The sequence below is a fragment of the Athene noctua genome, chromosome 2 (genome assembly GCF_965140245.1).
Source record: "Athene noctua chromosome 2, bAthNoc1.hap1.1, whole genome shotgun sequence".
NCBI lineage: Eukaryota > Metazoa > Chordata > Aves > Strigiformes > Strigidae > Athene > Athene noctua.
In genome coordinates, this window is record NC_134038.1 from 70,700,364 (window position 1) to 70,725,896 (window position 25,533).

A 25,533-nucleotide genomic window follows, 5' to 3' on the forward strand; every position below is an offset into this window, starting at 1 on the left:
GCACAGACACTACTGCTGCCTTGGGAAGAAGGAGCAGAGTGGGAGTGGGGCGTAACTCAGAAGGGATTGTCTCTCTCTCTTTTGCAATATGAATGTAAAATGAGGAATTAAATTTAGGAATTAGACACTGCACCACTCTGCTGCTTGGCTGCACTGCTAACTATCATATTCTTAGAAGAGAAACATTAATGTGGTCCCTGATAGGTGACTCACCTGAATGAAGGAAAAATAACTGTGACAGTAACTGCAAGTAACTGTGAGTCAAAATTAATATTGCAAGATGAGATGTCTACTTTCTTGAATTTATAATTGCTTAGCAATGAAAATATGAGATTATAATTGTCAGATACTCTGCTTTTCCTGACTTGGTCTTGCTATAATTTTCAGTGCTCACAAATTGTTTGAAATTGAAATTCAAGAATTGTGAAATTCAAGAACTGAAAAACTCAAATGTCAATGGAGTTTCAGACTGCCCTGTTAGTAAGACTATATAAACTGTGAATTTAGGAAAGCGTAATAAAAAGTATAGAATAATCCTGAAACAGAAAACCATTCTGTCTATCAGAATATTACTATTCTATCAAGTAGAAACTTTTACAAGAGAAGATAACACTCTGGGCTTCTCTAGTAGGTTTAACGGGGTAAAATTATCAATATATGCAGTAGAGTTTAAACCCTTTAGAAGGAAAACTTTGTCATATGGAATTTTTTATTGACCTGTAGTTTTTGTTTCGAAGACCACAAGATCTATACACTTTTCAATACTTAAGACATCGTGTTTGCATGTTCTAGACACTACAGAAAGCTGTCCCCACACTGAAAATGCATCCTCACAAACAAAAAACTCAACTCTGACTAACCCCTTCTAGTGGAAATGCCACCTGGAAGGGGGTGTCATTGCAAGAGCTGTGAGTCACTTCCTTACCAGTACTCAAGTACCACTACCAGTACTGTGCCAGTACTCAAAACAGAGCAGAATGATTTTCACTGGCCCTCTCTAAGGACTTCATTTTAGTCTCTAAATGCACCCACACAGCCTCAAGTTTTTCAGGGTGAAAGAGGTGAAGTTCTGTGAAGAGTCTTTTGAAGTCTGGGTAGGATATTGCTGTTTTAACAGTTAAGCAATGTACAGCACCTTCTTCATTCTGCAGCTGTTGGAAAATCTCAGAAACAATAATGTTTTTGTCCGCTGCACTTTTCTATGTTTTCAGAGAAGCAACATGACTTACCTTATGTTTAACTGCAAAGCATAAGTGCAGAATGTAACAAATAAATGTAAGTGTTGTAGGCTGGAGCCCTGGGACACATATTACTTATACATATCTTGTTGGTAACAGAACATAAATACTTCACTAAAGTCTCCATTTGTAATTTGTGCTGAACATTTCTGAACATATGAAATATGAATTACATTTTGTAATGGCCCTTTGTGTTGAGGTCTAGCGGGAAAATATTGTTCTCCGTGAGACAAAGTAAATTGCAATGATTCCTGAAGGGACTTGACTTTTGTACAAGAAAATACATTTAATCTGACATAGTTACTCTAATGATCTCTCATGTTATCTTTTATTGAACACAAAATGAGGTACAGCCATCAAAGTTTAGCATGCTACTGAGTGCACCATCATTAGATTACCAATATGGGACTAAAGGGAATTTACTTAGCTCTACACACTTTTAGGGATTCACAAGTTTAATAGAACGGTCTGTACCACCTGATATTTAAAGTAGGAAGGCTTGCAAAGTGTAGTTTTGGAAACATGTATGCTCAGAAGAAGTTAGGAACAATCATTCTCTCTTCGCATGTATGAAGCATCAAGGGATCTCTTAAAAAGAGAGGGCTAAGAGGGGAACTATCACTGTCCTCACCTACCTACCGGGACGTTACAGAGAAGGCAGATCCAGGCTCCACTTGGAGGTGGACAGCAAAAGGACAATGGGCAACAGGCTTAAGCGGAAAGAAGGAAAATTCCGATTTGATATTAGGAAAACAATTTCACAATGAGGTGATCAGACATCAGAAGAGGTTGCCCAAGGAGTCCATGGAATTTCCTTCTTTGGGGAATGCTCCAAACTCAACCAGAAAAGGCCATACCCAATCTGATCAAATTCCAGAGCTAGATCTCACTTCAAAGTCAGCCATGCTCTGAGCAGGGTTTTAGGCCAGATGGCACTAGAGGTCCTTTCTGACCTACATTATTTCATAATTCTAAGATCTTATGCTAAGTTTTATCATAATTATAATGTAGCTATTATGTGAAACCTTATTTCATCCATAAAATGGAGTATATTCATCTGTGACAGATGTTCTGAAGAATAAAAATACGTACAGTTCCATATGAAGAATACAAAATTACTATTGTCTTGTATTATAAATATTACTAATAACACTTCTTTATAGTTAAAATCTGCTTCCAGTTAGTTATATAAGAATGAATCAGCTTCAGCAGAGGGTTTTATTAGCTTTTAACAGAACAACTGACAGTATAATCAGACTTTTTATTATTTTGATATCCTTAATATACAAATGATGGTTATACATGAACTTCATAACTATTTTGCTATGTCCATGATATCCTTTCTTCATCTGATTACTGTTCCTAATCTCAGCACAGGATGAGACTGCACTATGGAGAAATGACAGGGTGGGGGGAGAATTATAACATATGTAAATGAAGCCTGCTGAAGCTACGCTATAGAGTCTTTCGCTTGTTTTGTTCAGTTTAGTCTGGTCTATCTCCTTAAAGAGGAACCAGACATTTTTCTTTGTTAATATTTTCATTTACAAAGCTTTTGAAACTAACTTTTATTTATATATTTTGTTAAACCTAGAAATATCAACTCCAACATCAAAGTAAGCTCAGAGGAAACACCTGCAATCTCTACACTGATTTTAGTTAAACTAGCAAGGAGAAAAATGGTTCCTGATTGTTGCAAAGACCTTTTGCAAAACCTGGCATCATGTGTTTGATAGTATAGTTTCTTTCTAGGTTTTTGTTGACTTTGAAAAAGAATTTGTGAAACTATATAGCTTATAGTGATGTTCAACATAACGTGAAAAATTAATCTCAGCTCTATCATGATACTGTAATACAGACCCCAGCAAAGGTTTGTGGCATTGACTGTACATTTCCATGCCTTTAGACATCTGAGTTTATTTCACATATGATAGTGGCAATTAAGTATTTTAAGTTTATAATGCTTGTTTTCGTTATTATATCCTTTTAGTGTATTAATTATACTCTCAACTTTAACTTTTCATGAATGTGGTTTTGGGGTAGAATTGAAATGGGGTCTTTATTTTCATTCTAGGAGGTTAAGAGAATGAGTAAAGAAAAAGTTTTCATGCATCAAAAAGCTGTTACTCATGCAAGAATTAGTCTTACTCAGCCTAGACGTTTTGAGAAGTTGTGAGTAGTTAAAAACTCGTCCTTGGCAGTTTGATGGAGTTTTTTGGAGTAGTTGCTTTTTCTTAGTTTCTTTTCAAGATACTAAGGAATTTCAAGGGTCAAGATAAACACTGAAAGAAAATAGAGTGAAACAGGAAACAGGAGTATTGTTTAAAGAGACAATTAATTAAGAAGATGCACAACTGTTCCTTAATTCTGTTTTTTAATAGAAATATAAAACTCTCTGGAGATTAAGGAAAGACAGAAACCTTTCTATTTACATAGCAGTCAGTTTTCGTTATAAAGCTGTATGTATACTTCTTTGTAATATTGTCCTTGACTACTTATTTTAGTTGAATGTTGTTATTTCTTAATTCAAAAAAAGAGTAACTTTTGCATATTTAAAAAATAAATTAAAACTTGGTATGCTGGTCATTTTTAAATGAAGCTCTTTAAAAGCTTGACCAATCTATACATTTCTTGGAGGAATTTTACTCATAAAATTGCTCATTAATAATTTTCCTAACTTTCAATATAAATTACAATAACAGCTTTCTTTCATATTTCCTCCAAACTTCACATGCCAATGGCATGCAGAAGACATTCTAGTTAAACAAAGAGTATAGCGTTATTTAGTTATAGATAATTTCAAGTCCCACTGTGCTACTACTGAAATGTTACTTGGAATTTTGTGTCTGTATCCCAGAAAGATGAATCTGGGCTGATCGGGTGCATGCTGGGTTGTTTCAGGAAGCATAAACCCGACATAGTGACCTATAGGGAATTGAGTGATCTCTGCCTCCTAGGCCAAGTAATACAGCATAACCTGCATGTCTCTGAAGACTGTTCCTCTCCACATGCCATAGCATTTGGAGCCTTATCCACCTTAGTACATATCCCCGGTGTCCCTTTTGCTTGCTCACCAGCAGACCTGGCATATCATTGTCAAGACTAGGTACCCTGCGCCTTGCATACAACCACTGTTCCAGACTCCAGAAGGTGACACGTGGGTCTCTTTAATGCTCCTTCTGTCAATACCCTGCCCACTGCTGCCCATCTTCTGACCCTGCATTTGCTGCTGTGGTCATAATTGATATCTTCTCACACTGCTTCCACGCATTCTTTCTCCAGGGTGGAGCATCACTCAATGAAGGCATGTGTCTGATTGGTAGGAACATTAGCCTAACACTTCTGGGACACAGACTACTCTTTCCAGAGACTTGGAAGGCCAGAGGCTGCAGCCCTCTGATTTCTGTGTGCCCAGTCTGGCACCATCATCATCACTGGATCTGGAAGGTAAGATGTCAAACAAAACACGAGAGGCCAGCAAGTGCCAAAAGAGAATCATAGCAGAATTTCAGCAGACTCTTGCCCTTACAAAATTCAAAAAAGATGATTTGCATCTGCTTTTCTTCCCTTTCCCTGCACTCACTTCACACAGGTAATGAGAGTCTGTTCCTCTTTCCCCACACATTATCTGGGCAGGCAGTGACTGTCCATTGAAAAACCATTAGTCACAGAAGGCGTGTGCAGGTTGTCCCTAATCAAGAGGCTCATCCCACTCCGAGAGTAAGACTGTGGGCATTAACCATGCATCACCAAGAGTCAACATCTCCACTCCTTTCTCCTCAACCCTACCTTCCTCCCACCGTAAATCCTGGAGCTGCCCTACGCAAAGTGTTTCTGAGTCTGGCACTGGTTTTCCTTACAGTTGACCCATATCTCTGTGAGAGTACCACTGCCTCATCCAGAAGGGATCCCAGGAGAAAAGAGGGCAGTACGGATGATGATGGGAGCAGAGTCGGACAGTGAAACAGGGAGTGAGCCAAGCTCACAGCCCTGAGTTACCCGACAGGAGTGTCAGCATGGATGTACATGGTGAGTCCTGGAACCATGCAGTCATGTTATTGTGGTATCTGGCTAGCAACTGCCTAGTGATGTTTCCCCTTAATATTTCCCTGATATCTTCAAATTTACAGCTCAGAAGCTTCATGAGCTAGAGGTGATAATTTTTTTATTTAATAGCCCCTGTGAGATTTTTTCTCCATGACTATGTCTAAAAACTTTTTGAACCTGTGCAAAATTTTGGCATTTAAAACATCCATCCATTTACACTGTGTAGCATTCAGTCTAACAGTTTAACAAACCTCAACTGCCCAGTAATTAATTGCATTATTCGTTTGAAAACTGAATACTTTCTCTTCCTACATCATGACCATAACACATTTGCTCCCATGGACGGCTCAAAAAATGTTCTTCTTTTTATATTTAATGAAATAAAATTTAAAAATAGTGAATAGTTTAATAAGTATTTAAAACTTCAAATTTAAACTTTAAACTTAAAACCAACCAAGAACACTATTTAAACCCAAATGATACTTTTCTGTAACCTTAACAGCCTAACAAGGTTTGTGGAAGTAATATAAATTAGTCTAAATCCACTGCTCTAATAAATAATATTACTTACAAATCTTATCTGGACAAATGAACTAAGTATAATTTAACATTTTACAACTTAGGTCAGTTCTAGAGATGTTTTTGTAACATCATGTTTCTTTCTTATTTTATAACCTGATAGACTTTTCTGTCAATAAAGTGTAATATAAAAGGCAACATTTTAAAGAATAGCTTTCTTTTATCAAGAGTAAAATGAAGCTTAACTACTCTCCAAACACACAAAAAGGAATTCAGAAGGGTTCAGGCCTTTTTCACTGTGCATTTCTGAGATGGAGATAACAAGAAATAGAAAGTTTGTGATTCATCATATAGCATGCAGCAAAATAGTTCTTGAAGCACCATCTTGCCAGAAGATGCTAATTAACCACCACAGATTTCACCAGACTAATTCATACTGCTCATCTTGGCCTAGTTCAGCAGCCCCTCTTCTGGCCTACAAAGCACATAAACACTCAACTTCATTTACATGTTATATTATATATCTCAAATTAAGCACATATTTAAATCATTTGATACTTTAATTAGGCAAATAGTAAAAAAGGCTAGCATCCTAAAGCTAGAAATAATTTTGAACAAAAAAGTTTGGAAGAAAGAATTCCAGTAAGTAAGTATGAATGAAAATTGATACCCAAAATACCATCAAAAAACCATAATTAATCAGTAATGAAATAGTCCTGCTGTTTTAAATGACAAAATCATCAATACACTATAAAAACTAATTTTAAAGTATTTTAAAATATCTATTTAATTAATAATGTGGATTTTTACACTAAGAAATTTACCTGCCAAGGAGTGCAGGTATACTAAGAATGTATCAATGAAGGTTTTATTTATTCCACAATCTGGTTTCAGGAGAAAAACTTACAATTCTAACTATCCAACAGTAGCAAAAGAAATCCCAGTAACCATTACAAATCCATTTCTATCAAGTGACGGAATTTGGAAATGTCAAGGAATAGTCAGAAGTATGACACTTAACAACTTTGTTTTAAAAGCAGAGAGAAATACTTATCAGATTTTTGAGTTCATGTCCTTATTTTTAACATTACCTAAAGACAACATTAAAAATAGTATCTTACTGAACTTAAGCATTAAATCAGCAGCTCTGTATAATTTACACAAGATTTCAAGGCAGTGCCTGGAGAGCAAAGGCTGACACTGTTTTAATAATTTTAATTACTGAAACTGTAACAAAAGTTCTGGGAATGGAGGGAAAACCACTGTTGTATGGTTATTTTCAAAGGGAAAATCTAATGATCTGAATAAATACAGACTATTAAGTCTGATGTTGATACCAGGCATAGTAACATAGCCATTGGTGTGGGAGTATTATCAATAAGGAACAAAAGAATGAACACACTGGAGACACATCTTTGATACAGGACCAGTCTGAGTCACTTTGGCCAGCAGCACTGCACGGTTATGCCAACATGAACTCAGCTTCCTTCACTTTGTAAAGGTTTTCTGTTATAGAAGAATGGTTAAAGCCCACCAGCAAACCAAGAAAATATCTCTGAAACAAAGCAACCTGGAAGGAGACAGGGGCTCTACTATGGTTTTGGAAAAGAAATCTGATGGGTGGGTGTCTCAGTTACCCTGCACAAAGTGCATGTTGCGCACTGTGTATTGCTGAAGCAGCGACGATATAAAGCAATTTAAATACCAAAATACGTAAAATATTTAATCTGCAAGTTAATAAAAATATCTTTGGCTTTTTTTTTTTTTTTTTTTAAGGCCGTATTAAACTACCAGAAATCAAAGCTTCTGATCTAAAATATCACAGGCACAGGGAACTTTGTTACAGAACAAAGTTGGTTACCCAGCTATTTGGTAACACCTGACATTTCTACAAAGGTTTTATGCTTTTCCCCCTCTGAATGCTAATAACTGGCCACATGATAGTTGTACTTACAAAGGAAAGGATTTTGGCTGTAAACACTTCCAAAGATGCTCTTCTTTCAAATAGGCATAAGTCAATGCAAAGTGGTGCACTGGGATGCCACATCTAAATTTCACCCATTTCTGCAGCTGTGATGCTTATACATAAAATCTGCTTTCAGAAATACAGAGATTAATACTGTTCTGTTGCAACACTTCCTCTTGTTTGTTTTTTTTTATTATTATTATTATTATTATTATTTGAGCTAAAAGAAATATTAAGATGGCTTTAAAATGTAATCAAACTATTTGGAGATAATGGGAAATCCTTTCTTTAGTGGTGAAAAACTTTATATTTTACAGAATGATTAGATTACAGAAATAACTAAAAGAAAGACAACTGTAAGAATTTCATCCTAGTGCTGCCACTGACACCAGGGTTACTATAGGCAGGCACCTTTTGTTCATACTGCCTGGTGAGTTATTCTTTGAATCCAAAAGTTTTGACCATCACTTTTCCTTAGCACTAACAGAAACTTTAAAACAATATTACAAATAGTAACAGAATTTGTCTCAAGAAACCAGTCTGATTTGTCCAACAAGATATTTGCAATGTCTACCTGCACTGCAATCAAGTTAGGCATGTGTCTCACAGGGTTCATTTCAACTACAGTAGTGCTCAACAGAGGAAGAATTTGCTTATCCTTGGTGATAAATATGTATTCGGACCCTCTGTCGTCTAGCAAAACACGCAGAGGATGGATAACATTGCATGTAAATGCCTAATGACAAGTGCCAGGATTAATGTGACTAAGCCTGGCAGTGAGATAGACCTACTTGCTGCATATTCTGCTAATGGATCAAAAGAAGAATTGTACTTGCACAACGAGTTGCAGCAGAGGTTAATGCATCTTGTAGAGAAAGGGAAGATCCCAATCTCCTAACAACAGCTCATAGGAAAAACTCCCTCTTTGACTCTTCCTAGGACAATTATATCTACAATCTAATTGTTGGGTTTTGCTTTAGTTCAAAATATAACATGTCTGTCTACGTTGTGTGCAAGCAGTTCACTGTTCAACAGAATTATCACTTGTTTTATTAACTGTATCTCATAAAAATCAATTACATCTCTACCTGTGCATGTAAAGGTAAGCCAAAGTTTTGTCTTACAATTCGAGTTGTTTATGGGCAGCCTTCAAATGCCATGTGTGAAAGAGGAGGGGTTTTTTTCATTTGTATTTGCTAAAGAGTGATTCCTCAATCTTTTAGTATAAATATTCAAATTTTTTCAGCCTAACTTTTTATTCAGGACATAATCCATCTCAGTGAGAGAGAACATTTGTTACATTTAAAATTTATTGCCACATTCTTTGTAGGAAATGCAGCCCTGCTAAGAAAAAAACGTCCTGAGCACAGTGCCAGATCTTTCTGCCTTTTCTTACCCCTCTTCATGCAAAGGAAGGATATTAAAGTATGACATCCTACCATGGCCGTGTTATGTGCTCTCAGGAGGTGCAGACAGACCATATCACCTTCCTGAAAGGATAAAGAGGCCAATGGGATGGGAACAAGCTCTGCAGGGATGAGGATGCTAGCATGGATTTGAGGACATTTACTGACCCTGATCATGCCCATGCCTTCTTGCTGCTATGTTCAGTGCCCCACATTTCTGCCCCACAGCCAGCTTCTCACATATGCCTTGGCCAGGCTGAGAAACTCAAGAAGGTACTCACTGACACTCCATCCTTCATCTTCACCCATCATGGGGAGCACTTGCTCACAAAAATAGCTCTGAAGATGATCTTCTATGAGTTTTTCATGTCACTTGACCTCAGCCAGAGGGAGGACTCATCTGGAAATCTGGCAGCCTCCTGGAAAGGAAGGCCTGTCTGCCTGAAGGGAGGGGGTCTCGCAGGGTGTACTGCAGCGGTATGATGTATTTCCAAACATGGGACTTCCCCCCATAGACAGTAGTCTGGCTTCACGAACCAGCTAACAGAGCAAGACATAGATGGGTAGGCTGAGATGTCATGCCTCCAAGAGTCAGCTCTACATGACCTAGACACTTCTGGTTATGGTAATTCAGTTTCCCCTCTTTGTCCCTTAGAGTATGACATCTTTCTGGCCTGATACCTCTGACTTTCCCAGACTAAAACTTCTCAGTCAATGCTGATGTTAACTGCTGTTTATTTGATCACTTCTACTCTGTTCCTTTCAATTTCAAGACCACCCATGGCTCACAGACCTCTAGCCAGACCTTTCTCTGGCATCTGGCAGCCAGTCAAGTTCACTGCTGGCATTTGCTGGCACAAGTGTATTTCAGTATTTTCCCATGACAAATGCCACTGTTTCAGGGCTGCACAGGAGCTCATATAAAGAAAGATCGCATTGTCTTGCGGTTTGATAATGGGTTTGTGTTGCTGGAGCCCTCTAACAGGCAGCATCTGCTTTCTCCACAGCTGACTACTGGCAGCTCTGCTCTCCAGAGAAGTGCCAGCTATTACTTGCAGTTGCTTCAGTCTTAGGTATGTTCAAACCAAACATACCTAAAACCCAGCTAGCAGAGGGGGTGAAGGAAAGAGCCCCATTGCTAGCAGTTTGGTATCCCGCTTCCCTAATGGAGCAGGATGCACAGACAAATGGCTGCACTTACACAGCATAATGAAAATTAATCCTGGAAGGAGGCCCAGTGTCATTGCTCACAGTATTCACAACAGCTACCAAATACTCAGCATCTGCCAAAAGCTTCTCCAGTTGCTATCACTGCATACTCCCCTTTCACAGCCTACACACTTTGATCTGATCTTCTGTGTTACATGAAAACACACACATTTCCCCCCATAGGTGAGGAAGGCTGTGCAAGGAGACTTTCTACTCATAAGAACATCTGCAGAGTGTCATACCAAAGGCCCATTTCACTCTGTATTGTGCCTCTAACTGTGGCCACGAATGGATGTTTAGAGCAAAAGCATCAAAGAAAAGCATGGGGTAGTATCTCCCTGCAGTTATCTCATCCAGTTTCCAACAATTTGCAGAACAAGGCTATTTAATCTCTTCTTACATAAAAATAACTCCTTACTTTGGATTCCATTCCTGTCACTGTTCTCTGCACACTTTCTAGTTTTATAATATCCTTTTTTTATGATGAAGAGGACCAGACCTTAACAGAATATCCCTTTGTACACCAGTGTTTTATATAATGACATGATAATGCTTTCTATGTTGTTCTCTATTTCTGTCCCAACAGTTCCTACTGTTCTACTTGCCTTTTGATAAGAGCTAAGTTCTGAGCAGATGTCCCTAGAAATCTACCACAAAATCACTTTATCACTAACACATATTCAAAAAAATAAACAACAAATCCCCCCAAAACAACAGGCAAAACAGAAGAGTTATTTGTGTTTAATTACAAAGGTGTAAATTTTCTCTTTGTCCAGCAACGAAAAGAAAGTCTTGCACAGTACAGTGCTTAAAATACAAATGAGTTAATATTTTTTTCTGGAATATTTTTTTGGCCATTCACTAAGGTTGGGCAAAATTATTATATCCATCTACCAATCTCTAAATCTTGAGCATTCAAAATGTCATTCTAGATGTTTCATGTGCACTGTCGTCTGTGTTCTTCCTGCTCATATTATGAATTCACTGAAGTGAAAGATTCTGATTAAGCAAGAAAGCACATGTATTATTACAGGTGTTGGTATTAAGTTCATACTTACGACTTTTCATTAAAATATTCAACACCTTTAACTGAGAACTCTGTGAAAACTGCAATTCTTTGGCACCCCGACATGCAAAACCAATGAGCCTCCTGGACTCAGGTTGATCTGCCATCATGGGCAGTTCAGGTGAGTCCTTGGCCAAAGATTTCCAGCACAATATAACTCCTTGTCCATCCCAGCAATTGTGTGAGATTTATTCAGTACGAGCTTTTGAAGAGCTCAGCCAGAGAAGATGGTGACCATACAGTCTGTGGTGTCATGTTCATTTTATGAGACATTGAGACATGATTTAAGACTCTTTCTGGAGAGAAGAGGTCTCACTTCCGTCTCCAACAACTCCTCATTTTTCTAGAACATCACTCTTGCTTCCTGTCTGGATATTTTGCCAATTTAGAAAAAAACACACAAAAAATATACTTACTCTACTTTCTGTTAAACAGCAACACCTAATCAAGTGCTATATGCGTTTCGTTGCATAATTCCATTTGTCTCTCTTCAAGGTCCAGCCAAAACAAACCCATATTTCTGCCTAGACAAATAAGACTGTTCTGGACTAGAAATGCTTTCCAGAGCAAACTATTTCACATAGAAAGTATCTTATTAGGACCTCCATCTACAGTATACAAAGGGGAAGCAATCAGTAATAAGTTCAGCAAAGTATTTAGGAAGGAAAAAAACGTTCTTAGGCCAGGCTTGGTCCAGGAGTCTAAAAAGGTCATTATCAAAAATCTGTAAGATCTACTTGAGAGCATATTGAAGGCCCTTAAGCATCATGAAACTTCTCAGAATAGTTGTCCCAGTACTTACATAATATTTGGATCCAGATTAACATAATCAAGGTGTGTGTTACAGAGATATGAAATAACATATTTAACTTTACAAGTAAACAGGAAAGGAACAGAAAGCTGGAAGGTGGTATACCACACTTTAGTGTCCTTTTTCTGACCTTCAGGTTGAATTTCTGCATAACTCACTGTCATTATGTCCACCCTGCATACAGAAGTGTGAGCAGATCAGAAGGGAAGCTTCTCCAGGAGACTGTTTTTTTCTCCAGGTCCAATGCAGAGGCACCATAGTCCAGGTTTGGGCATCTGGAGGCATGAGGCCATGTGAGAATCTCAATCTTAACAAGTACATTTCTATGCCTCATACTATGGGAACTGAGTTAAGTGTGTCCTCAGTTCACCCTAAAGTTTCCAAAACTAGACTGTGGGTAAACCCTAGCTTCTTCTTCCATCCAGCCCATTAGTTTTTAAGCCAAAGTTATTATGTCTGAGCAAGATAACTCATTAATTTGAATTTCTCTTGTTAATGCCATGCCACAAAAAACAGGTTAGGGCTTGGTAACAAGCCTTTAGGAGTTGAGCAGAAACCTTCCCCAAAACAACAGCAGCAATAGCAGGAAGACCCAAAGCAGTTCCACAGAAATAAGTGGGATGGTGGAGGGCAAATACTTGACTTGTTCATTTCTCCTTCTGTACCAACTGTTCCTAGAAGTGGGATCAAACAAAACAGTTTTACCTATGAAACTCAAGGCACCTTCTCAGACATCTCAGATGGACTCTACTACAGTATTCAGGGTGACAATTTACATTGTCACCAACTACAATTACTGTTAGAGCTCTGAAATTCAAACAAAAAAACCCTTCACTAAAATGTCAATTGCGTTTGTGACTCAACTCAAGATCAATAATTATTTCACAGAAGGAAACTCAGTTTTCCACTCAAGAAAATGAGGACATCTTAAAATTTCCTTAATTTCCATTTTTCTGAGAGTTATTGTTTTCATTTATTTGACTAGAAAAATTTTACTGTCAGAACTGGACTACTTTTGCCAAACTTTTAACTTTAAATGCAATTTTGACCAAAATCATAAAGAGAGATTCCAGCTAGCTTTAATAATTTAGTTTTATGTCTGTGATGTTGTGTGGCTCTAATTACTTTGCTCTAGGCATTGTACACACTCATAAATAGCAGTCCTTTCCCCATGTCTTCTCTCCAGCTCTCCTGTGCCCACCCCCACTGATGATCACCCCTGTGATGAACACAGCAAGGCAACCTACCAAACCTATCTAGCACTGTCATCCAGTGAGACTGGGTGATGAGAGAAGCAAAAAATCAAAGCTTCTCCTTACCATTCAGCTTCCAACCAGCAAAGAGTGTTCTTAGAAACCTTAAAAGAAGGGATGAAAAGTATACCTAGGGAAAACTTGGTAGCAAGAATCTCTAGATTTTTTTCTGAAGTAAAGAATTCCTAAAACATAAAGCGCAAGAAGCCAGCTCAGCCCTTTGTAAGAGAAAGATTAAAAACTCACTCAGTCTTGAGGCAGCCTAGCAGAGAGAAAAAATTGTTAAGAAAACCACACCATGATAATCACAGTCATCATATAGAAGACTGGGCCAAGAAGACCTAAGAAGTAAAGCTGAAGTTAAGGTTTGAAGACTCACCAGTCCTTGTGGAGGTCAGACACCAACCCCTATCAAAACTGGGTGATCTTCTGTTAAATTGTTTAAAGTACAGCTAGGATTTATGACTATGTTGGAACGATGTCCACTGCTGGAGAGGCCAGCAAGGCCCAGAGCCTTTGTCCTTTGTTGGTGATCTTCATCTTGATCTTCCCAAGTAAGAAGACGACATGGTTTTACTGGTAATGCATAGGTCAGGGAAACCAATAAAACTGCTGGACAAGGAAACCAGGAGGATTTATCTGGAAAGAGGTGTTATCTCAAAGGAGAAAGTAGCCCTCAGAAATTTTCAAGACTGAATTTGGAATGTGAACTAAATAATCTGTATTTGGAGAAAAAAATATGAAGCAAAAGTTGGGGAAGAATTACTTACTGATAATTTTATTACTATTCTTTAGATACTTTTATTCAGAGATGCTAGACAAAGCTGCATGTTCTAGCCTGCAGTATTATGAATAAACAAACGATTTTTGATGAACTGAGCAATCTCTTTATAAAGTAGGGAAGACTGAAGGAAAACTGTCCCGAATGAAAGAAATGGCAGAATTAGGGAAATTTGATGTGAATTTTAGAAGCTTTCTGAGTCCTGAGAGGCTTTCCAGAGATTAAAACAAATTGCCTTGGCATACAATATTCACTTTATTAAATTCAGATGACTGGAGGGAGAAAATCTGGGGTTTGATACCTGCATTCACGCAAAGAAATGTCTTAGAAAAGTGACAGCAGCCAGACTTAAAGAAAACAAAGTAAAACCAACCATCCTATATATGTAAAATCTTCATGAGCCTGCCAAAAAAAAAAAAAAAAAGACATATTTTCCCTTGCATTTGTTTAGTTGAAAGCAAAATCCCTAAGCATAGCTTGAAAATGTGAAATGGTTAAGAACTCCATTATCATTCATGCTTCAGCAACTTCATTATGTACACAGGCCCAGTCTTTCACAGGCTAAAAGAGCAATCCTGATCCATGCTGCATGCCATCTATAACGTAGCCTTGCTGAAATACCCATACCACTAACATCTGTCTTGTGCAATGTTAAAAGAAAAAAAAACAAAAGGGGGGGGGAAAGATTCCCATAGATAAAATGCACATGAAGATGACAAAAAAGGAAAATACAGAAATGTATGACAGACAAATTTTATTAATGGCTCGACCATATGCATCCAGGGCATAATTAACTATTCACAGGTGAAATTAGCAGATAGGAGTGTCTGTCGTGAGCAAATTGAATGGACCCTGATTATATCAATAGTTTTCAACCAGTGTCCCCTGGTTATCAAACTATCAAATAAATTTGTCCACTCGCTCCTTTTCTGGGAGGAGGGGGTTAGGAGGGAGGGAGAACTTTAATTATCCGGCCACGGTATATGGCAGGTCATTAATAAAACCTAGTTATCTGGCTTCAGGTTTTATAGTTTTACTGTTATCTATCTTTTATCTAAATAAACATTTGGAAAATGTCCTTAAAATTACTGGAGATACTTTGCCCCTTCTCCACCAGATATTTGAAAATGAAACTTTGCTGGATTTTACTATACAATACATGGCGTCACCTCAAAGGCTTCCACCTTCTTCCTCCTACCACTATAATGGAATTATAGAGTTTGGCGGTACATACATTGATGGATCTAACCAACCTGCAAATGCAGATAAGGGTAAAATCACTTGATAGGTTAGTTCTCCTTAATGTATATTTACTCAGCCTTTATGTTATGTATGCATTTTTTACTTTCATGCCACATATATCAATGACAAATGTAAGAATTGAAAAGCCAGTAATAACATACAAAAACCAGCATTTTTTTTCTCTATGGTGCAATTTCCAGAGACAGTATCTTTTCATTTGAATAAAGAATAGTAGGAAATTTACATTTTTGGGGTCCTGGTCATGATTCTGTTCCAAGTAAATCCAGTTTCTAAACTCAAACTGACTTCTATGATACAGGAGAGGTTTCCAGTAATTAAAGATTTACATTTCATTTACACCATATTTTTCAATTAGTATAATATTCATAAAGGAATATGAATGTTTATTTTATATACATTTGTACAGGCTCAGCATGGAAATGGCCCATGTAAAAATGTTTCTTTTGAAAATAACTGATTTATAGACACACTTTCCCATCTGACAATTTTCAGTATATTCTCTTTTGGCTACAGGATATAATATATATTTTCTGATTTTTACTGTTACCTTTTCCTATTGGCCTTCAGAAATGTCAAAGTCTATTAGTTAAGAAAGATCTTGGTTATCCAGTAACTTACGAGAGGATATCTATTCCATATATTTTTTTGCATATAATATCTTTCATAATTCTGGGAACATTTTTCTACAGCTTAAAAGTTAAAAAAAAAATACAGCTAAATCAAATGGAAGGTTGGTGAAAGCAACTTAATTCCCATTTTCAAAAGCAGTAATCCTCAAGCACTTATATTGCAGGTTTCATTAGCAGAATTATTAATGCTCATGAGTACTCTCCATGTGACCAGGAGCAAACTGATATAGAGCACGTTATTGGGATGGGAAATGAAAGGAAAGCTGATATCTTGAAGTTCCTTTAGAAGTAAACCGGGGTTACAGAATATTAAACAGAAGAGGGGAAAACATAGTGAGACCTTTTTATGATTTTACATTTACAGCACTACAGTTCCTTTCAATAAAATAGGATTATTCCTGATTTAAAGAGTAAAAACATTGATGAAAGTGTGAAAAGTCTCTCGTCCTGATAAATCTCTGTAGCAGCAAGAGCTTGTGTTCACAGCAAGTCCTAATGGCCTTGGTAGGAGCAGAAGAGAGGATTTACCTGGAGGAGTCACACTCCTTTTTTCGAGTGGAACTTGGAAGAAGGTTTATATACTTTTTCCAGATGGCATATGATGGTTCATATCTAACATCTAAATTACAGGCAAATATAGGTAATAAATGTCAGAATTAATGTAGTTTCACTGAAGTCAAAGGAACCGTCGACTTGCCGAGGACTTAGTCCTTTGAGAGTTTTTATCTGCATAATATAGAAGTGCATAAATTTGAAAAAGTATATGACTATCACAAAAGAAAAGGGAAAAAAACATCCACCAGTAAAGTACTAAGGAATTATTTACAATTTTTAAATAATAAGTTTCTGGTCAGATGTAGTAATCTTGTAATTCTTTGTTGGCTGAGGTAAGTTAATCACAGCCCTTTACTTTTTGAAAGATATCGGTCTGAAACACATCTTTAAATAATGATTATATGAGGTAATTCACTTTATATCAGTTTTACTCATTATATCTTGACATTACTTTTATATTTTCTGTATTAACTGTGTATTATAAGCAAGACTTTCTTCCTTTGCAATTACAGTTGCTCCATTTTCCATACACTGGGCGTTGGTGGTGATATAATTAAAAAGTGGTGCTTTGCACAGGCAGTATTGCACATGGTGAAAAATGGTAGCTATTTCCACACTTCACAGATCCAGCTGCTATGACCATTAAAAATTACTTAAAACACAAATTTATCGCATTGTGATTACAATGGATTGTGTTGTTATATATTAATTGAATTGTAAATTGCTGTTTTAAATTAAAACACAGCTTATTAGGAATGGCAAGAGAATAATAAGGGATGAAGTAATGTTTCATGTAATTGCCAAAATAAAATAAAAAATCTGAAGAGAGGAAAAAAGTATGTTCCAGACAACTACCTCTGGTGAAAAATTGCCCTGGAGCTATTGATGGACTGTATGTTTCAGTTTCTTCAGTGTATAACAGCCTCTACTCTCAGAAATTAAGGAACTTTTTGTGGCAAAGTAATAATATTAGCAATAATAGTAAGCCTGGATATGAACTATCTACAGATAAAACATCGTTTTTACAAACATTTTATTTCCCATGTAAGTTCCATCTCTATAAGGAAAAAGAACCACTGGCTGGAAGTTACAATTATGTATTTTTTATGGTCAGGAAAATTGTCGGAAAGTGGAGAGAAAATACCAGCAGATGCAAAAGAAAACACTTTCAGGGTGACATGTCCTCTTCGTTCAAGAAGAGGATGTCAAAGAAGAGCATCCAAAGAGCAGTGAAGCTGGTGTAGGGTCTAGAGAACAAGCCCTGTTGGCAGTGGCTGAGGGAACTGGGGTTGTTTAGCCTGGAGAAAAGAAGGCTCAAGGGAGACATTATTGCTCTCTACAACTGCCTAAAAGGAGGTTGTCACGAGGTGGGTATTGGTCTCTTTTCCCAGGTAACAAGTGGACAAGGAGGAAACAGACTCAAACTGTGACAAGGGAGGTTTAGATTGGATATTCACAAACATTTCTTCACTGAAAGGGTTGTCAAGCACTAGAACAGGCTGCCCAGGGAAGTAGTTGAGTCACCATACCTGGAGGTATTTAAAAGACATATAGACATGGCACTTAGGGACATGGTTCAGTGGCGGACTTGGCAGTTTTGGGTTTATGGTTGGACTCAATGATCTTAAATTTCTTTTCCAACCTAAATGATTCTATGATTCTATAATTCTATCTACATTCTGTATACATGAAAAACAGGTGGTAGAATTCAGGAACAATGTCAATAAATAAAGTTCCTTCTTAGGAAATGTAAAAATGGACAACTAGACTAAGACCAAATCTGATGTATCTCTATACAACTCTAAGAAAAGTGAGGGGGATGAATCAGGATTGCCAGATTTTACCTGGTAGAAGAAATATCAGTAGGCTATTGTAGTCAGATGCAGATCAATCTAGCTTGTGAAGGAGTGGCTTTCTATGTTTAAAGTGTTAGAGTTAAATAAGGCCAAGTCACTAAGTATATAATTAAATATCACATATGTAAGGATTTGAATTCCATGTCTGTCTAAAAAACTCAATATTGGGACAATATTACAACTTACCAGGATGTTCATTAAAGGTGATGTGCTATGGAAGATTAGAGAAGTTTTGGAGAAAAATTGGAAATAACGGATGAGTTCATCTACCCCTCTGTAAACTGGATGAATTGTGCACAGTGGCATAATGAATTTTGGACACAAAGTGATGACTGGTTCTTGCTGCAGTTAGTCAGAGAATGCACAAGACAGAAAAAGGCCATGGTGTAATAGTAGCCATAATATATTGAAATTCAACATCCTATGGGAGTGAACAAGCCCTAGACTTTCAGTATATAAAAATAAAGATGCTTTTGAAAAAGAGTTTAAAACAAGTTTCTAAAACAGAAATGTTTGCAAGAGGCAGGTATTTGTTTTGAAGACATCATATTAGAATTCTGGTCTGACACTTTTCTGGTGTAAAAGGAAAATATCATATAACTTAAAAACAATTAAAAAAAGCTAAAGCTAGCAAGGCTACAAAGCTAGTGAATGTACATGAGGATGTCCATGCAAGAAACTTTCTTGCCTTAGACTATCTAGAATAATCTTCTAGAAGAACTATTTGGACAAAAGCTGAGAAGAGACAATGAAGAAAAGTTTTACAAGTATATACACAAATATATGCATATATTTAGGTAGTAAAAAAGCTAAAGTAAAAGAGATAGCTGCAAATGACAGAAAGGCTCCAGCTCTGCAACAAGTTACATATTAGTTTTGTTTGAAGAAGAAGGGACAAGGGAGATGAGAAGACTTGGTCATGTCACCTGTACAAGACATGCTAGACTTTGTAGTCTGAGCAGTGGATGGATCAGAACCCTTGTGCTATTTTCAGTGCCTCTCCCTGGCATTTCTGGGATGATCAGTGAGCTGAGCTGCTGCTGGGCACCATCCAGCTCTTCAGCCATACCTGGGAGTGTTGCTTGGTGAGCTACTAGCATATGTTGGATGCTAGACATGGGGTACTCCTACTGCTGCACATCAACCTAGAGCACCTGCCACAGGTAAAGTCAGAGTATTTTCTATTCCAGGAAGGTCTGCATCTGAGTTGCCATGGTCAGAGTGTCTCATGGTCAGAAGCCTTGAGCAAGGATAGAGGAAAAAGCCTCATGTTTCCTGGCTGTGCCATACCGAATGCCAGTCCTGGGTCTGCAGCTGGCTCTCTGTGAGGAAGCAGCAAATGATCCTTTTCTTGCTGACTGAAATGACATATGTATTGTTACCTTGATGGGTCATGTGCTAGAACCTACTTAGGAAACGAGCCTTCTGTTGATGAGGGAAACCACCAGAATATGTGGAGATTTCCCAGACTGGGTATGAAAGGCGGAAAAAAGTGAGTGGAATGGAAAAGAGGTGACAAAATATAAAGGGAGTGGTGGGAGCACAGTGTCGTGAACATTTACTTCAGCTCAGTCACTAAACTTCCAGAATTCTAGCTACAAATGGTTATACTAACAGAACTTGTATTCCTAGTAAGCATGGGCAATCTCATGCACACGTGGCTGTGGAAATGTCCAGCTACAGAAGTTTCTTAGAGATTACTTTTATTTGACAAGCATTTATGCATTTCTCAGTGATGTAGTCACACATCCTAGTAGTGTCTACCCACAAGCAGGCCTGAATCACAATCACTTGGTATGTGGAAACATAGTATCATAGACTGGTTTGGTTTGGAATGGGCCTTTAAAGATCATCTAGTCCACACCCACCTGCCAAGGACAGAGACGTCTTTCACTAGATCAGGTTGCTCCAACCTGACTGAACACTTCTAACAATGGGACATACACAACTTCCCCAGGGCAACCTCTTCCATTATCTCACCACCCTCATCTTAAAAAATTTCTTCCTTATATCCAATCTAAATCTCTCTTTCCATTGAAAACTGTTGCCCCTTGTCCCGTCACTACAGGAAGAGTCTTCCGCTCAGTTGTCAGTGAGCAAGGCATGGATGCCCTTGTGCTTGAAGAGCCTGCCATTCTCTTTGTGTGTAGGTGATGCTTGGCAGGGATCACAAGTTGACATGCTTGTGGAACTTCCTCCAGAATGTCAGGATCTTGTTACCCCCATATTCAGGCTGCCAAAGGATTCCCACTGTTATGCAGCTCATGTTCCCCAGCATAGCTGTGTTTGTTTCATCTCAGTGTAAAAAAATAATAGACTCAGGGAAGGTAAGCTCCTATTGCCTAGGAAAGAGAGTCTTCGGAGTCCCTTAGAGTGTTGAAATATAGTTGCAGAGAGAAGGTAAAGTGATGGTGTGGCCTGGGGGGCGCGGGGTGGGGTGTAGATATTCCAGTACAGGTACTTATGATTCAGTACATTAGTGACACTGAGAGTCAATACAAAATTCTAGAGGTGGCAAATGCTCTTTTTCTATAAAGATACGGACCAGCCTACACCTGTGATAGATGTAGGGCTGTTATGAGGTAATACCTTTTCATATGTCAATGCACATCACAGTACCTCACTTCTGTGATGATGAAGCCCACTCAGGAAAGGCATTTCAACTTCCTTCTCACAGATTTGAGGCTGCCGTGGTGGATGTTTGTCTTGGCTGTGAAGCTACTCAGCTGCCTTTTGGGCAGGGTCCTAGGAAGATATAGAATGGTACAGAGGATACAGAGTGATGGCCTTCTCCCTCCAGCCCAAATAAAACAATCCTGTCTCTTCTGTGAAGAGCCATGGTGACTCCTTGCCCATCTCAGCACAGAAATATGGATCCAGGTGGCTCTCAACGACTGAGCAGAACTCCTTAACACCAGGGTGAGATAGGAGGCATCTGTGTTCGTATTGCTTCTTAAACCTTTAAGTCACCTTTGTTTAGTCCATCTTACCCCAATCAGTTAGTATAAACAACAAGCCAACTCATTTATCTTAATTTTTTTCATTCTTGTTCTCTAGTACTGTGTGGTTTTGCAACTAGAATCATAGGATATACTTAAACGATATTATATCACAGACATTCAAAATAGATTTATGTTTTAAGTTTCCAGATCTTTTTACCTGAATATGAATGTACAGAACAGTGGCCCTGAGGCAGATTTTTAGAATAGAGCTACTTTTAAGGATAGCACTAATATTGACAGTACATATGGCTTCATAATTTTAGGGGACTTACATCTGGTTGTAGTACTCAAAACCAGGATTCATAGCATTATGAAATGACCAGGTAAAGATAATAAAGATAATTTGCCAAGCAAAATATTTTCAATACAGACTGAAATAAATATATTTCAGGCTTATATAAGGCCTTGATGAAATCCTCCACAAATTATTATACACGTTACTGGACACTTGTTGCAAAAAGGGGAATAATTTAAATAGGAATAAGTGTAAAAAAGGTCAAAAAAGATGGCTAAGTGAGCAGACAGCCTAGAGTATGAGAGGAAATATAAAAGAAGTTGCCTTGTTTAGCCTAGAAAAATGAAAGGTAAGAGGAGTTAAGACTGTACTGTATAAATTCAGCAGGTGGCTATATGCCACTGAAGGAAATGAGCTATTTAAGAAAAAGATAATGTTAGCAAAGAACAAATTAGTATAAACCAGTCATGAATAAAATTAGACTGGAAATGAGAAAAAGGTTTCTAAGTACCAGAGAAGCAAGGTTCTGGAACAGGCCTCTAATGGGAGTTGTGGAGGGCAAAACACCTATATAATGTTAAAACAGAGTCTGGAATAATTGTTAATAAGGATATCTGGTGTAGTTGTCTACAGCATGGAGAACTCTTTGTGGCCTGTCAGTTTTCTGCCAGATATTCATTCTATGTGGCTAAATTATTTTCTGAAATGTCAAAGAGGAAGTCTGTGTAGACTTTGGTTCTCCTAGATCAAAGGTGAGCACTGCGAACTTGTGATTTTCCTTTATATACCATTATAGTCTTAATTTTTAAAAAACTACCTTACAGAGGCTGCAAACAGATAATTTTCCTTTTTAGGAGAGAGAGAAAAAAAAAGAAAAAAAAAAAAAAAGTGGTTGTTTCTAGCTTTCCTGGCTGCAGAAAAGAGTTAAAAATGTAAGGTATCTTAAAAGCTTAATAAACAGGGGCATATAAAAAACCTAATATTTTTAGCTAATCGAAAAATTTGGGGCTATAAGTAAGTTCTAATTCTCATTCAACTCCAGCTTCCTTCCCTGAACCATTACTCTCCTCAGTACTCTAAAGCATGCTATGAATTTCTTCCCCCCCCAAAAAAAAAAAACCCTCAAACTATAGCCCCAAGCAGACCTTTCTTATCGCTCCTTTTGACAGTGTTCTCATACCATAGATGATATGACCCTCTATTGTCTTAGCATGCCAGTCACTGGTGGAGCTAGACTATGACTTGCAGTAAATCTGTGGTACTGCTTATAGCTTCATGGTAAATTCTTTAACAGTCATTCTTGGCATTCTGAGACAATACCTATTTTTCATAAATAATGTTTCAGGAGATCAAGTATTTCACAGACTTCCGGCAATTCCATTTTATGTATTTGTTTCTTTAGTCATCTGGTTTAAAGCACAATCTCATCTCTCAAATACAGGAAAGTATCAGTGGGTTTCTCTCCCAGTGTGCTGTGGCAGCAAGCCTGAAAAAAAATCCCAGTTACTGCACACCTTTGCAGTTCAGACAGAAATCTTTCCAGTTGCTCTCAAAGCTTCATCATCTTTGTGATCCCCATGCCATGCTGTCATCCTTTTAAAAACATTGAAATAATACTTATCTGCACATCTCTATCTGTGAAAGTATCATTCATTCACTCTGAGTCATGGGGAGAAGATGGTGAAAAAATTACTTTCATGGAAATGGGCACCATTGTTAACGATATATGTTATCAGGAGAAATGTACAGTAAAGGTTTTTCTCATTCCACAATGGAAAATGTCTGACTCATTTTAAATTTGTGATTAATACTTGAGAAACCATTAGAAGTATTACAGCATCTCCAGTGACCCAGGACAGTCTGTGTGGATTTTAGCTAAGTTTCCCATGAAAATCAGGTTTCTGCGATCTGCCTATTCAACAGGTTGTCCCTCCTGCCACAGAACACATTATTGCCACAGAACTTCCATTCTGCCATCCCATTTCAGCCAAAACTGACACTTGAGAAAGAGGCCCATTCACCTCTTTTCTGCTTCTCCAGCCTCCATCCCAAAGATCATTGTACAGGGAAAGATGTGATGGGCTCTGCCCCTTGCCGCCATCCATGGAAAGGCTCACCAGGGAAAGGAGCCATGCCCATGCATGGAGGAACTGCCTGTGATGGGTCCTCCTGTGCTGCAGGGAAACTTCAGTAGCACTTCAGGGGGCATATGTATGTCTGCTTCTCCTTCCAGTTGAAGCGTGATGTTTCAGGACGCCTTCATGCAGCTCGGTCATTTAGTCACACACCTTTTATCACACCATGTGTGAAGATCCTTTGGAGTCCAGCAGGAGACCTCCAACACACACACACACACAAAAAGAAGCAGCTCCTGATCACAGCCTGGTCCAAATCTTTATAGTTGAAGACTTCAATGCTATGACATGATGATTAAATTCACCTTTCCTTTCAGAGAAAAAAAGCCCCAAACATCCACTACAGTAGTTTTTAATTTTGAAAAGGAGACCTGCACGAAAATGGGAAATGAAAAATAAAAGCAGTCAAAAGGGTAAAATCCTCATCAAAAATGTTTATATCTTAAATATAATACAATATAACATAGATTACATGATATTATAATAATATTACAATGTATCATATAGTATATAATATATGAGAATCCAATATAATAATACATAATATAATATATAATCTGATATTATACTATGTAATATATTATAGTAACATTATATTTTATAATATATTAACATGTTATTATAATATAATGTCCATACTTTTATATATTATATGATATACGTTATAATTTCATTTTTATAATATTTATGTGTACAGTAGTCATTATTTATATTACTATATTATTGTATCATGTAATATACATTATATATTAATATTATGTAATAGTAATTTAGTGTAATATTATATAAAAATATATAATATTATTCTATTCTATTCTATTCTATTCTAACATTATATTATAGCCCCCCGTTGGAAAATCAGGGTATAGTTATGCCATCTCTTATAAAAATGCTTCCACTCCTAATCAGAGTGGAAAACAGTAGAATAAGGGGATTACTGGTACTAAACTGGTATCCTTCAAAAACTGGAACTCACATTCAAACAACCAAATGAAAATGGAACCTCAACTCTGATGACCAAAATAAGGCAGGCCAAAATAGGCTGACGTATAACATTAACAGAAACTAGATTTAGTTAATAATAAATTAATAAAAAATATCTCAAGAACTGAAAATATTTTAAAACATTTTCAAACTCAAACACAGGCGGGAGCTTATCAGAGAATCAAAATTCAGTAAGAGTGTTGAGAGAATGAGGCCATAGCAAGGAAAACAGAACTCTTTCTTCACTTCAGTGTTCACCGCAGAAAAACTTGAAGAAAAGTCACAACATGACAACCTTTCTTTTCAGGGAACAGGAAAGAGGAGCACCCTTAAACTGAATAATCTTAGGAAAGATTTTTTGCAAATCAATAAAATAACTAGTAAAAAGTTGTCAGCGGTAGACAGTACCCACCACAGGTCTAAGAAAATTTAAACGTCAGATTGTCAAACCATAACTGTGATATGATAAACTGTGTTTAAATTGGCCTCAGTGTCAGAGAAATGAAAGCTGACAAATGTAGCATCAGGTTTTAAAACAGGATCCCAGGGTGATCCAAGAAACAACAGCCTGACACCTG